The sequence below is a fragment of the Schistocerca gregaria genome, chromosome 10, assembly GCF_023897955.1.
Source record: "Schistocerca gregaria isolate iqSchGreg1 chromosome 10, iqSchGreg1.2, whole genome shotgun sequence".
Taxonomy (NCBI): domain Eukaryota; kingdom Metazoa; phylum Arthropoda; class Insecta; order Orthoptera; family Acrididae; genus Schistocerca; species Schistocerca gregaria.
This window is the reverse complement of record NC_064929.1, coordinates 187,987,655-188,002,486: the sequence shown is the minus strand read 5'-3', so window position 1 is coordinate 188,002,486 and position 14,832 is coordinate 187,987,655. Positions and strand designations below refer to the sequence as shown.

Sequence of the window (14,832 nt, the reverse complement as noted above, 5' to 3'; positions counted from 1 at the left end):
ACATTTTTATTCAAAGTCAATAATTACACAGAAGTCACCCTAATTCATTATGGTCCCATGGACATTACAAATGGCAGGACAACTGTTCTTAATAGGGTGTGTGATCACTAATGATGACTATGCATGCTTTGCAATGCTAGTTGTTTGATGTGATTGCACAGTGTCATTCATAAAAATTATCTTGGGCTGTAACGTAGCTCTGAAAACATGCACGCGGGGAAGTAGTACAGTGTCACAATAATACTGACTGGTGATGAACCACATTCAAAGATTTGCTGATCAGTACCCCCCATGCAACATCATGCCTCCTCACACCATAGCATCTGGAGAACAAACACATTAATATCCGACAATGTTTTTGCGTGCATTATGTGTTACCACCACTCACCATTTGAGATTATGTCCAAAATCACTATTCAAGACGGAATTTGGTTGCACCCGGGAAGAGAACACGTGCACACTTCCTTTTGGTTCAATACCTATGCTCTTAACACAGTTGCAAATCTTTGAACATTGTACACACTCTGGCCAATATTAGTATGACACTTTACTCCTTCCCCATACACATGTCGTTTTCATGGATGACAGTATGCGAATGTGTCAAATGGTTCAGTTGGAGTATCTCTAGAAGCGAGAGGATATTTGGCAAATGGACCCGCCTGCCCATTCCCCCAACCAAAAGTCACATGGAACATCTGCAGGATGGGTTTGGGAGACATATTACAGAATGTCGACATGTGCTAACAACTGCCCAGCTGTTGGAGGAATGGAACAATCGACCGTGACACTTTCTTACAAACCTCGTGGCCAGCACAGGAGCATGCTGCTGAGTGTGCATTACCATATGTGGTGACCATGTGTCCTATTAAGAAACATATCGTGCCATTTGTAATGTTCAGGAGACCAGTGTAAATAGCAGTGACCTCAGTGTTTTTATTGTCTCTGAATAACAGTGTCATTTTTGCCCATCTCACTGCATATTCTTTCATTTAACTTCTTTGCTGTACTGTAGCTGTTGCCAGTGTCATACAGGCAGCAGTTTCTCTCCCTGTAATAGTCCTTTGGGCCTTCCAGCACATTGTGGCATTTCCCTCAGTGCCAGTTGGCACAGTATGTTACGTGTCCATTCATATCAACTTTTTATCTGTATCACCCCTTTTCAAAATATGGAGAGAATGGAGTTTAGTGAAACAATAAGCTCATCAAGGGATGTCATATACACACATCAAAAAAAGTTTTTCATAGTCCCTTTGACTGTTTAGAGATGTCACTAAACCCGCCCAAAGATGTAAACAACCGTGCATGAGCAATGCCTATTACATGCAGGGGATCCGACAGCAGATCAATTCCAGTCATTCCACGAGGAAGGAGGTACACGGCTTGTGTTGTCTGTACTTCAAACATGCCTAGATGGTCAATACCTCGGATCGATCACATCTGCATAGTTACTTTGTGCCAAGAGGGGCTCCCAACAAATGAAGTGTCCAGGCATCTTGAAGTGAACCAAAGTGATGTTGCTTGTACTTGGACGAGATACAGAGAGACAGGAACTGTCGATGACATGCCTCACTCAGGTCACCCAAGGGCTACTACTGCAGTGGATGAGCAGATTATGGTTCGGAGAAACCCTGACAGCAATGCCGCCATGTTGAATAATGCTTTTCATGCAGCCACAGGACGTTGTGTTATGACTAAAACTGTGCGCAATAGGCTGCACGGTGCGCAACTTCACACTCGACTTCCATGGCGAGATCCATCTTTGCAACCACGACACTTTGCAGGTCGGTACAGATGGGCCAAACAACATGCCGAATTGGATTGGCATCATGTTCTCTTCACTAATGAGTGTCACATATGCCTTCCACCATTGGAGATGTGTTTGGAGTCAGACCAGTGAGGCTAAATGCCTTAGACACACTGTTCAGCAAGTGCCACAAGGTGGAGGTTCCCTGCCGTTTTGGGGTGGCATTATGTAGGGCCTATATACACCGCTGGTTGTCCTGGAAGGTGCAGTAATGGCTGCACAATACGTGAATGCCATCCTCAGACCGATAGTGCAACCATATCGGCAACATATTGGTGAGGCATTCGTCTTCATGGACAACAATTCGCACCCCCATTGTGCACATCTTGTGAATGATTTCCTTCAGGATAATGACGTCGCTCAATCAGAGTGGCCAGCATGTTCTCCAGATGTGAACCCTATTGAACATATCTGGGATAGATTGAAAAGGGCTGTTTATGGGTGACGTGACCCACCAACCACTCTGAGGGATCAACACCGAATCACCCTTGAGGAGTGGTACAATCTGGACCAAACAGTTCCTTGATGAATTTGTTGGATAGTATGCCACTACAGATACAGGCATGCATCAGTGCAAGAGGACATGCTACTGGATATTAGAGGTACCGGTGTTTACAGCAATCTGGACCACCACCTCTGAAGGTCTCACTGTATTGCGGTACAAGATACAATGTGTGGTTTTCGTGAGCACTAAAAAGGGTGGAAACAATGTTTATGTTTATCTCTAGTCCAATTTTCTGTACAGTTTTCAGAACTCTTGAAACTGAGGTGATGCAAAACTTTTTTGACATTTTTAGTTGCAAGTGTTAGGACATGTTATTGTTAAAGGAGGTTAATGTTAGACACAAAATGATTTTACTACTGCATGCTTTTAACTAAACTTATTGCCCTCTGTGATGTCATATTCTTTGCTTATTTTATGTTCTTTGTTTAGTCATCAACTTTGATGCCATCACTATTTGTACGCTATCTGATCCAAAGTATCTGGACATGTGTTAATGGACATCTTTAAGACTGATTGAACTCTGTTGAGGACACTTTCATGAAGGTGTCTATGGAGGAATGGCTGAAATATAGGGGTCTGGAGTGAAGCTGACTTGCTGACTCATTCCAAAGATATTCTGTTTGGGTTCAGGTTGGGTCTACAGGCAGTCCAAGTCATTTCAAGAATGTTATTTTCACACACCATTGCCTCAGATACCCTGAATTATGACAGGGTGCATTGTCATGTTATTACAGACAGTAATCATTTCTAAACTCCTCCTTTACTGTACACAGTATAGAATGCTGTAAAATGTTTTTGTATTCTTCTGCATTTAGCATTTTATTGAGCACAATAAGAGGACCACATTCTGACCATGAAAAATATCCCCATATTGTAACACCTCCACCTCCACGCTTCACTTTTGGCGCTGAACCTGCTTCTCCAGGCATTCACCAAACCAATCCCCCTTTCATTGGAATTGCCACAGGTTATAGCATGATTCATCTCTCCAAGTCACTGGTTTCCAGTTGTCCACTGTCAGCAGTGGCATCACCCCTTACACAACTTCAAGTGTTGCTTGGCATTGCCGATAGAAATATGTGGTTTATGAGGAGCTGCTCAACCATTCTACCTCATTCTTTTTAGTACCCTATGCACAGTCATTGTGCTGGCTGGTCTTCAGGTAGCACTTTTCACCTTACAAATGATTACTTCTGCTGATTTCAGTGCTTGGTGGCCCCCTATCTGTCAGCACATGAGGTGTACCTGGTTTCTGTTTAGCTGTGGTTGTTCCTTTGCATTTCCACTTCACAGTCACCTCACGAACAGTCAACTGTGGCAGCTTTACAAGAGTCTGTAATGGATTTATTTCTGTAGTGACCTCCAGTAACTAGATCACATTCTTAATCACTGAGCTTTCCTGTCCAGCCTGTTCTGCTGTTACTGGTTTGCTACTGATGACACAATACTCGCCATTTCCATTTATATTGGTGGGTCCACCTCTCTTGACATCTAGTGCTCTGTTCTGTATTACGTAGGGGTGTCCAAATACTTTCGATCAGATAGTGCAGCACCATCATCTTATTGGTTTCCTTCGTAATCACAGTTAGGATTAGATACATGAATTCCTAATTCCTTTATAGACACACAGTCATGAGGTTATGTTCAGGTGGTTGTACGAGAATATCAGTGACTGTTTCCTTCTGCCTCCATATCCAATCTGAGCTTGTGCTTCATCTCTACCATACATGCACTTCAAGAAAACTCTTGGCACAATGGATGGCTGAATTGTTAGAAATTGAATGACAATGACCACTGAGTTCCACCAACAGTAACCAACAAATAATACTCTTTTCAAAGCACCTATATCTAGGGAAGAGAAGTGACTTGAAGAGTAAACAGTCAGTTGATTGTTACATATAATTTAATTTGAGTATAGTTTATTTATCGACATGTTAGCTGCAATAAACTCTATGTGCTAATTGATGTTTGTTGTGCTTAGAATGCATTCAGCACTGGTCAGTGTCATTTCATTTCTGTTTATTCAGTTTCTGTACTAGCTACTTCAATGAGAGTCTTCTTGGAGTGGTCATATTGCAATGACCTCTTTATTAATGGAACGCTAAGTGATAATTTCTTGAAATAGGAGACCCTTGTCAAGACAAAATTTATCAGAAAATTTTTTTGTAATATTATTATCTAATTAGATTTGATGCTCTTTCCACAGATTGTGATTGAAGTAACTGATCTTCATGGGCAGAGTAAAGATAAAAATAGTGGAAAACACTTTCATTTACAAAGTAATAAAATAATTTAAACTTCCTGACAGATTAACATGTTCTACTTGACCAGGACATGAACCCCAATCTTACCCATCAAGGGTAGTGCTTTTTTTAACCAAGCAGTCTGAGCATGACTTGATAGGCCTGCAAGGCATACAGGAGATCTTCTGTTGAATTTGAGAGGCAGGGGAGAGGTACCTGTGGAAACGCAGCTGTGAGGATGGGTCATGAGTTGCGCTTGGATGGCCCAGTCAGTCGAACACTTGCCGCGAAACACAAAGGCCCTCCACTGTAGGGTGCATGATTCATTCTGGAAATAAAATAATTGTTATAAACATGTAAATATTTAAATGATGAATCCGATAAAATGATTCCTAGGCTGTTGTAGCCAAGTGTTCTCAAAAGAACAGAGATTAAAATATTAATAAAAATACAGTTTACAGTATAAATTTCTGTTTAAGGTTCTCGGACGTTGTTTATTATGTCGAATTACATTTTGCCACCTTATTGACAGTGTACATCAATTTGTTCTGTTAACAGACCAGTTGATGTAGTTGCCCACCAGTAAATACTTAACACTCTTAAATTCTATTTCATTAGCAGCTATAAACTGCTTGTACTTCTTAGCTTGCTATTGGAAAGGCATGCTAATGAATAGTGCCTTTTAGAACCAAAGTAATCAACTTCAAGTATTTGTGTAACTGATACCAACCTATATTAATAGTGGACTACCCCAGCACCAAGTACCATGCTGAAGTTGTGTAGTAACACCTTTCCAGGGCAACAAAAATTTGATTTTCTATATTTCATGTATTTATTAACTGAATTTAAAAATTTAAACTGCTCTCATAATCTGCTAAATAAGAGGTATAAACTTATGTTAAAAGTTTAACACACCAAGTCAAGTATTACAGTAAGAAACTGTGTTCATGTTGATGCTGCGTGACTGACAATGTGCAAATACTCAGACTTCTTTCATCCAGCATTTTAAACTGATAGCACTTAGTGACTTCCAATAAATTTTACAGGTAATTTCAAATGTTTACAAAACTTTTTCTTACTTACACGCTTAATGTCAAATATGTAACACATTAACTCATTTGTAAAGTAATCAGACATTTGAAGTTATGTTATGCATGGGAGGAGTGTCCAAACATTCTGGCATATTAAGTTGATGCAAAGTTTGTAGTGTTTTAGTTTTGTATGTTGATATTCCAGTTGCTATTGGTGTATTTGTCAGTTGTAATTTTTTATTTGTAGCTCTGTTGCTATTTGATCTTACATATAATCATTTCGGCATTTGGAGACAGCAAGTTGAGCCATGGATGCTAGAAAATGGAGTGCCATATGGAGAAATCGGAACATTTCTGATGACAAATTCTTCTATTTGAGTTCATTAGAGGTGTGACAGCAGTGGAAGCAGTCAGAAACGTTTGTGCCATGTGTGGGGATAATACCATTGGACATGCCAAGAAAATGGTTTTCTTGTTTTAAGGAGGACTGTTTTGACATTAGTCACTATACACATTCAGGAAGACCTTGGGTTTCGATGAAGATCATTTAGACACATTAATCCACAAGGAGCCATGTCAGTGTACTCAAGAACTGGCAAATGTGATGAACTGTGATCATCCCATCATTATGCCAGATTTGCATGTGGTGGCAAGGTTCAAAAATCATCTGTGGGGGTACTGCATGCCCTGAGCCAAAATCATAAAAATCTGCAGGTGTGCCTCTCTGCCTGCTTGTAATCAGTTTGCTTGTAAACACCACCAACCGTTTCTTTCATGTATTGTTACTGGTGACAAGAAATGGTGTCTTTATGCTAACATAGGGGCAAAAAAGGCATGTTTGAGCCCAAACAAAGCAGCTATTCCCCTGTACAAAGACCTGCGTGCACTCACAAAAGATAATGCTATGTACCTGGTGGAACAGCAACGGTGTGCTGTACTACAAATTGCTTCCCAAGGTGTTACCACCACTGCTGACATTTATAGTCAACACCTGAAATGTCTCGCAGATGCAGTTCAAGAACAGTGAGCAAGAAGACTGCATGAAATGAGGCTACTCCATGATAACACCTGCCCGAATTCTGCTAGACTGACGAAAAGCACTGCTATACAGGAGTTGGGTTGGGAAGTCATTGTGCTCCCATCTTATGCACCTGATCTTGTGCTTTCAGATTTTCATCTTTTCTGCTGTCTTATCGTACAGCCTTCAGGGAACTTCCTTTCCAGATAAAAATGCACTCCAAACATGGCTCGACAAATTCTTTGCCTCAAAAGACGTGATTTCTACAGTCGCGGCATCGACAAGTTTCCCCAGCATTGGCAGACTGTTGTAAATAGTGAAGAAGAACATAATATTAATGACTAAAGTCTCTGTTGTGTGTATTTGTTAAACTTACGGAAAAATGATATGACAAGCCAGTAGATTGTGACTTCGATAAAAGAATTAAATTGGCAGGTGGCACATTTTGCATGAAAAGGTTGTGACCCATTTCTGTACTTACATTTGTTCTTGATTCTATGAACTCAGCTGTTAATTAGTAAAAGGGTTTTTGTAACTGCAACAGAATTCATCAGCAAGTATTGAGAAGTAGCATTTAGCAGACTGACTGTAATTTGCTGCATAAAAATGACATGTTACAAGAGCAGCAGAGGGTGTCAATAAAACACACTGAAAAGTTATGCCGTCAGTTCTTATCCAGCTGGGAAGTAATTACATGTGGTATACTTGTGGCCTGTCTTAGAGCTGTACCATTTTCTCACATATATTGTCCTCAACAAATGAAATTAATTCTCAGTTTAGCAGCCATCATCGTCATCCACTTCATGCAAAGCCTGCTTTGGCATTCTGCTGTCAGTGGGCTTGGAGTTCATGGTGATTCTAGGCACACAATCTTGCTGTATTCTTTCTAAATTGATACAGAAAATCTGTAGCTCTTGTTTTATTTCTATGTTTTATGTTGTGTCCATCAACATGCAACCTCGGAGAGCCCTGAGAAATTTCATCTCAGCAGATGTAATTTTCCTCCTGTCTTTCAAGATAGTACCCTGTCTCATTTTCACACAATACTATTGGTACCGACATTGTTTTATAAAGCATCAGTTTAGTTTCCTATGTGATTTTATATTTCAGAATTCTGTGAATTGTTCCACATACATGTTTAAATTGGTAAGGTTTTGTTTTTATGTCACAATTTATTGTTGGGGATGTTCCAAATCTGAGCTAGTTAAAGGTGGATACCTGCTCTAATTTTTGCTATTTATCACAGTTTTATATCTTTTTGTGTTTTTCACCAGAAATACCATAACTTTTTATATATGTGAAGCTATTTAGAAGTCCATATTGTTCTGCTATATTTCTTAAGTTGTATGGCCCCCTTTCTAAATTACCTTCTGTCTGTCACATGATATCATCATCATTTGCATATAAATTACTATTTAATCTAAACAGCATTATACCACACTTGAAAATTTGTTCCCACCCTACTGTGACTTCATGACATCATCCACATAGGTATTAAAAGTGTTGGGGAGAGACAGTATCCTTTTCTAACTACTTTATTTGTTTTTACTGGTGCTTTTAGCTGCTACCCTGTAAAGACAGTAGCGTTTTGTTATGGACTTCCGATCACTTTTACTATAATATCATCTAAAGATTTTTTGATAAAAATTTCCCAGAGCATGTCTCTATTCGGGCTGTCAAATGCCTCTTGAAAATCAGTGAAGTCGTTGTGAGTTTACAAATTGAATTCACTTCATTTCTCAATCGTTTATTTCATTACAAAAATGCCATCCAATATAGAGCGGTCCCATCTAAACCCCAGCTGTTCTTCGCTAACAATAGTGTCTGCTGTGTCCTCGAGCCTATTATTCTGGAGCATATTTTGTAGGCATTGTATAGCAAACTGTAACTCCCAAATTTTCATACTCACTCCTGTCATCCTTCTTCTAAATAGGAATGATGTTCACTTTTAACCATTTCTCAGGTATTCTTTTTTGTTTCCATCTTCTGGATCTACATTTCTTGAGGCCCATGGAACAAGAATGTGACACGAGGGTATAGGCACTAGTGAATTCGCAATGAAGATGAATTGGAGGAGATTGGGAGTTGGTGACTGAACAGGGGAAAGGGGGAACAGGGTGTGGTTGGGGGATGAGTGAAGTCAGGGTCTTGAGGTGTGATGGTGGGTGTGGGGCAGAGTGTTAGCAGAGATTGAGGCCTGCAGTACTAAGGAAATGAAGAATGTGTTGTGAGGACAACATTGTTTATAAGAGCTGGTGGTGGGCAGGAGGCGCCAGATGGCACAGACTGTGATGCAGCCATTGAAATTGACCATATTCTACTCGGCATTGTGTTCCACCACTAGGGAGTCAACTCTGCTCTCAGCCACAGTTTAGTGGTGTCCATTTGTACTTTTAACATGTCCAAGCTCTTATTAATAACAGCAATAACCTGTATAAAATGTTTTAATATTATTATAATAATGTGTTTACATTGGTATGTAATATACTATTGGAAAAAAATCACAACACCAAAACATAATTAATGTAGAGTAATGAAACATTGACAATACATATGTCTAGATAGCATATTTAAGTGATTAACATTGCAAGATCTCAGGTTAATGTAAGAGTGAGATAAGCCATTGCAAATGTGAGTTACTGGTACATTAATAACCAGTGTAACTGCCAGACTGTTGAATGCAAGCATGCCAAGTGCTTGCGTTGTGTCGTACTGGTGCCAGATGTCAGTTTGTGGGGTGGAGTTCCATGCCTGTTGCACTTAGTCAATACAGGAATTGTTAATGCTGTTTGTGGATGATGATGCGGTTGTCATCCAATGCTGTCCAATATGTGTTCGACTGGAGGCAGATCTCGTGATCAAGCAGGCCAACGCAACATGTCGACACTCTGTAGAGTGTACTGTGCTACTACAGCGACATTTGGGCAGATGTTATTCTGTTGGAAAACACCCCCTGGATTGCTGTTGATGAACGGCAGGATGACAGGTCAGATCACCAGACTGATGCACTGTTCTGCAGTCAGGGTGCATAGGATAACCACAAGAGCAGTCCTGGTGTTATACGAAATTCCACGCTGGGTAATAACTTCAGATGTAGGTCCAGTTTGTGTAGCATACAGACAGGTCGGTTGCAGGCCCTCAAGTGGCCTCTTCCTAACCAACTCATGGCCATCACTGTCGTTTGGTCAGAACCAGCTTCATCAGAAAACAACAGACTTCCACTGTGCCCTCCAATGAGCTCTCGCTTGGCACAACAAATTGCAAATGGTGGTAATTTGGATAAGTGGAATGCAGAGCTGTCCTTGAAGTAGTAACCATTTTGTAACAGTTTATTGTGTCACTGTGGTGCCAACTATTGCTCAGATTGCTGCTGCAGAAGCAGTACAATGCAACAGAGACATATGCCAAACAGGATGGTCTTCGCTCTCTGTAGTGCCACGTGACCATCTGGAGCCCAATGTTCTTGCGGCCATACATTTCGGTGATCACCGCTCCCAGCAGTCGTGTACTGTTACTGTGGCTACATTCCTCTCAGGTTCCTCTGCCGTATCACAGAAGGAACACCCATCTTCTCATAGCCCCATTACACGACCGTGTTCAAACTCAGTGAGGTGATGATCGTAGTCTTTGTCACCTTAAAGGCTTTCTTGACTAACATCAACGCACCACATCCAATCTTAAAGGTAACTAACACTAATGAATGTTATAGTGTGTGTTGAAAGCAAACCTTATTTGCACCCTCATAGTGGCATTACTAGTGCGACTCTTATCCAACTGTTGCAATATTTGAATTGATACCATCTTTCAGATGTAGAAACATGCCTACTAGCTTTTTTTCATGTCACACAACTCCTTGTTGATGCTATTTTCTTCCTTTTTTTCTGTCAGTGTATATCGTTTTGTGTAACTTCCAAGAAACTGAAATTCAGCAAAATACATCATTTTAAAACTATTCTTCCAGAAATGTGAGAAGCGCATGCATCACGCAATTTATTTAAGAACTAAGAGTACTGTAGCAACAAATCCTGAAGTTTCGTGATTTATACAACATAAAAACAAAACGTGTATCCACCTTCACCATTATTTCACTTGGCTCAACAATTGTGAACACATTTGTGCAAACTATTCATACACAGTCATGTTATTGGGGGGGGGGGGGGGGGGGGTTGCTGCTTCTAGTATAATGTTCTTTGGGGATGGGTTGTCACAACCGCCACGACACTTGCATCTATACCGCATGTCATACAGGCACACTAGGGCACATGTAGTATGCTGGTGGAAGAGGAGGCACCTTCTTTACTACTTCAGTATTCCCGCAAACACCTACAATGTATGGATTCATACTATTGACTAGGCGATAATGCTTCAATATAAAAATAAATTACATAGAAGGTAAGTTAAGAGAGGATGTTAATATTGACCACAATGATCAAGACATGGCAGAGTCAATGTATCAAGTTTGTACTAAAACCCATCTCTTAATTTCTATTTTGAATGTCCCACTCAATTGATTTAAGCATTCCGTTTTGGGTTGTCATCATCCATCTTTGTAATTCCTGAATGCAGGCTTTTTTAATTATGCTACACATGCCACCACAATTTGGCTGCATCAGTAAATTGCAGTTTTTTTTTTATTTTTATTTTTTTATTTTTATTTTTTTTTTTTTTAACGAGGAAGTCTGTAAAGTCTATCAGATGGTTGCAAGAAGTTGACAAATCATCTGGAAGGGAAGTGTTGAAGTTTTCGAAGTGGATTGGCAAGGGTAAATGCTGATTTATGAAGAAAGTTCCAAGGAGGCAAGTGAATTAACGTTGAGGTTTGTGCAGTGTGAGTACCTAAAGGAATAGTTAATTTCAGAATGATGTGACTGACATTGGATGGTGGCTGAAGGAAGAGCCCCTGCAAACGTGAAAACATCGTTAGCATCTGAAACAGCAAAAGTTGTGACCACATATTCAAACTAAAGTGTCTGAAAGTACATCACAGTGTATGAACACAGGCTTAGGCAGTGAGACAGCATTCCTGATAGTCAGGGATTAAAAATTAAAGAACAAAGAGTGGAAATGCAAGGTTGGAATGTCGGCAATGTAAGAAAAACATAGTGCTAATCACCGTAAAAAAAACAAACCACAAGAAGCATTGCAGACAGGCACAGTGAAAAGACACTTACACATTAGCTTTCAGCCAAAGTCTTTGTCAGAAAAGAAAACACACTCACACACACAGTCACACAAGAAAGCAAATGCCATGCATACATGACTGTCATTTCTGTCACCTTGAGTGGGAATGCACCTGTCACACAGAACGAAAGCAGCAGTCTGAAGGTGGTGGGGAAGGGGAAGGAATAGCAGGTATGGGTGGGGGAAGAGAAGAGTGCTGTCTGGTGGAGCCTTCAGGGTCTAGTATGCCAACAGATGCAGTTTTGGGAAGCTGTGCAGCAGAGAGATGGGGGGAGGGAATTGGTGAGCGAAAAAGAAGAGAAGCAGGAAAGAGGAAAGTCAGGAATTGGCAGAATATGATACATAGAGAGGTTTGGAGATAAGAGCTGGGGGGACGTTACAGAACATGGGGATGGAAACTGATGGGTGTAGGGTATGGGGACAGTAGGTTGGTGTAGGTTGAGGCCAGGACAATCATGGGAGCAGAGAATGTGTTGTAAGGATACCTTCCACCTGCGCAGTTCAGAAAAGCTGGTTGGTGGAGGAAAGGATCCAGATGGCTCGGGTAGCGAAGAAGCCATTGAAATCAAGTGTGTTATGTTCAGCTGCATTTTGTGCCACAGGGTGGTCCACTTTGCTCTTGACCACAGTTTGGCAGTGGCCTTTCATCCTGGCAGACAGTTGGTTGGTAGACATACCAATGTAGAAAGCTGTGCAATGATTGCAGCAGAGCTGGTATCTGACGTGGCTGTTTTCGCATGTGTCGCAACGTCTGATAGGGTAGGGTACGCCCATGACAGGATTGCAATAGGAAGTGCTGGGAGGGTGGGCTGGGCAGGTCTTGCAGCTGGGTCTTCCACAGAAATATGATCCCTGTGGCATGTGGTTGTGATAGGGAGTGACCTAGGGATGTACTATGAAGTTATGGAGCTTTGATGGGAAACGGAACACCACTTTAGGATGGATGGGGAGAATAAGGATGTGGTTCATTCATTCCAGTCAGGGGTGGTATGGGTGACAGAAGGGGCCACACCCTTCATCGTTGGTTCGTGGGGATGGTGGGAGGATTGGGAGTGTGAGGGGAAAGGGTACGGGAGAGATGTTTGTGGCCTAGGTCTGGGGAATAGTGTTTGTCTGTGAAGATGTTGGTGAGGCCTTGGCCTACTGGGCAAGAGAGTTCTTATCACTGCAGATACGCTGTCCCTGGGTGGCCAAGCTGTCTGGGAGGGATGTTTTGGTGTGGAAGGAATGTCAGCCATCAAAATGCAGGTACTGTTGATGGGTTTAATGTGGACAGGTGTATGGAGCGACCCATCAGAGAGAGAGGAGGTCAGCTTCCAGGAAGGTGGCATGCTGGGTTAAGGAGGGCCAGGTGAAGCGGATGGGAGGGAAGGTGTTGTGAAGATAGCATATCTTAGCCTTGAGTCCAGATCAAGAAGGTATAGTGAATGAGCCTGAACCAGACTAGGTGTTTGGCGTTTTGAGTGGCTAGGAAGGTCTCCTCTAGATAGCCGATAAACAGAATGGTGTAGGAGGTTGCCATGCAGGTGCCGCAGATTTGTTTGTATACCTTCCCATCAAAGAAGTAGCTGTGAGTTACGATCAAGTTAGTGGGGTGTATGATGAATGTGGTAGTGGGTTTTGAATCTGAAGGACATTCGTAAAGGATATGTATCAATAGCAGTAAGACCATTGGAATGAGGGATGTTGGTTTATAGGGAAGTGGTGTGAACAGTGATGAGTAGGGAGCCGGGAGGTAAAGGGGTGGGGATGGTGGAGAGTCAGTGAAGAAAGTGGCTAGTATCTTTGATGTGAGAAGCTAGGTTGCAGGCAATTCGTTGGAGGAGTTGGTCGGTGAGGGCCAAAATTCTTTCTGTGGGGGCACAGTAACCAGCTATAGTGGGTTGTCCAGGATTGTTTGGTTTGTGAATTTTGGGCAGCATGTAGAAAGTGAATGTATGTGTTATTGTGGGGATGAGGAACCTTATTCAGGGAAGAGTCTAAAGTTTTAAGCAGTGATTGATGGTTATGTTGGATTTGAGCAATGGGATCACTCTGGTAGAGTTTATAGGTGGACGAGTCAGACAACTGGTGGAGCCCTCTACCAGGTAGTCACTGTGATGTCACTGTGATTCATAAAAACAGTGGTGGAACCATTGTCTGCTGATAGTACGAGGGTTGAATGAAAAGTAATGCCTCCACCTTTGTTAATTGGGTTTGGGTGGGAATATTTTAATAAATCAAATGCAGAAATAATTGTTAGAATGTGATCTTTAATTACCAATATTCACTTTCCCACATAATCACCAGCCAATTGGATACATTTCTGCCAACGGTGAACAAGTTTTCTGAAGCCATCATGGAAGAAGCTGACACTCTGTTTCCGCAACCACAGTCTCACAGTTCTCTCAACGTCTCCATCAGAAGCGTAATGATGTCCCCGCAGATCGTCTTTATTGGCAGGAAGAGATGGAAGTCAGAAAGTGCTAAATGTGGACTATATGGATGATGCCGTCCGGTGGTGGGATTCAGTCTCTGAAGTTCTGCTGTGGTGGCACGTGAAATGTGTGGCTGACATTGTCATACTGCAGGAAATGCCGAGTGTGCTTGCAATTACTCCCTGAGTGGTATGACGATTGTCCTGAATCAATCTGTCAACATTTCGTTTGTGAAACTCAGTGGTTGCTGTCACAGGATGTCTAACTCTTTGTTTGTCACGCAGGTCAGATGTTCCCACCTCAACATCTTTGAACTTACTCACCCAATGATGCACAGTACTCATATCAACACAAACACCATAAACTGCTTTCATTTTCTGATGAATCTATTTTGGGGTGACACCTTCTGCTGTCAAGAATCGAAAGACTGCACATTGCTTAAATCGCATTGACCGATCATCTGCGCAGGGTTCCATATTCTACTCTGTAACAACACTACCGTTCAATCTTCCCATCATCTGGAGCTGTAGAGAAGTGGCTATGCAACAAGCCAGTACCTGCCACATACGAATGCTGCCAACTGTTGAAGAGTTACAAAGGCTGAGGCATTACTTTTCAGTCAACCCTCGTATG

At 41.6% G+C, this 14,832-nt stretch overlaps 1 protein-coding gene across 5 annotated transcripts in view; it reads left to right on the top strand.

Annotated features, from left to right (window-relative positions):
• Nucleotides 1-14,832, top strand: part of LOC126293740 (serine-rich adhesin for platelets-like) — a 396,910-nt gene that overhangs the window by 268,673 nt on the left and 113,405 nt on the right. The window lies entirely within an intron of this gene.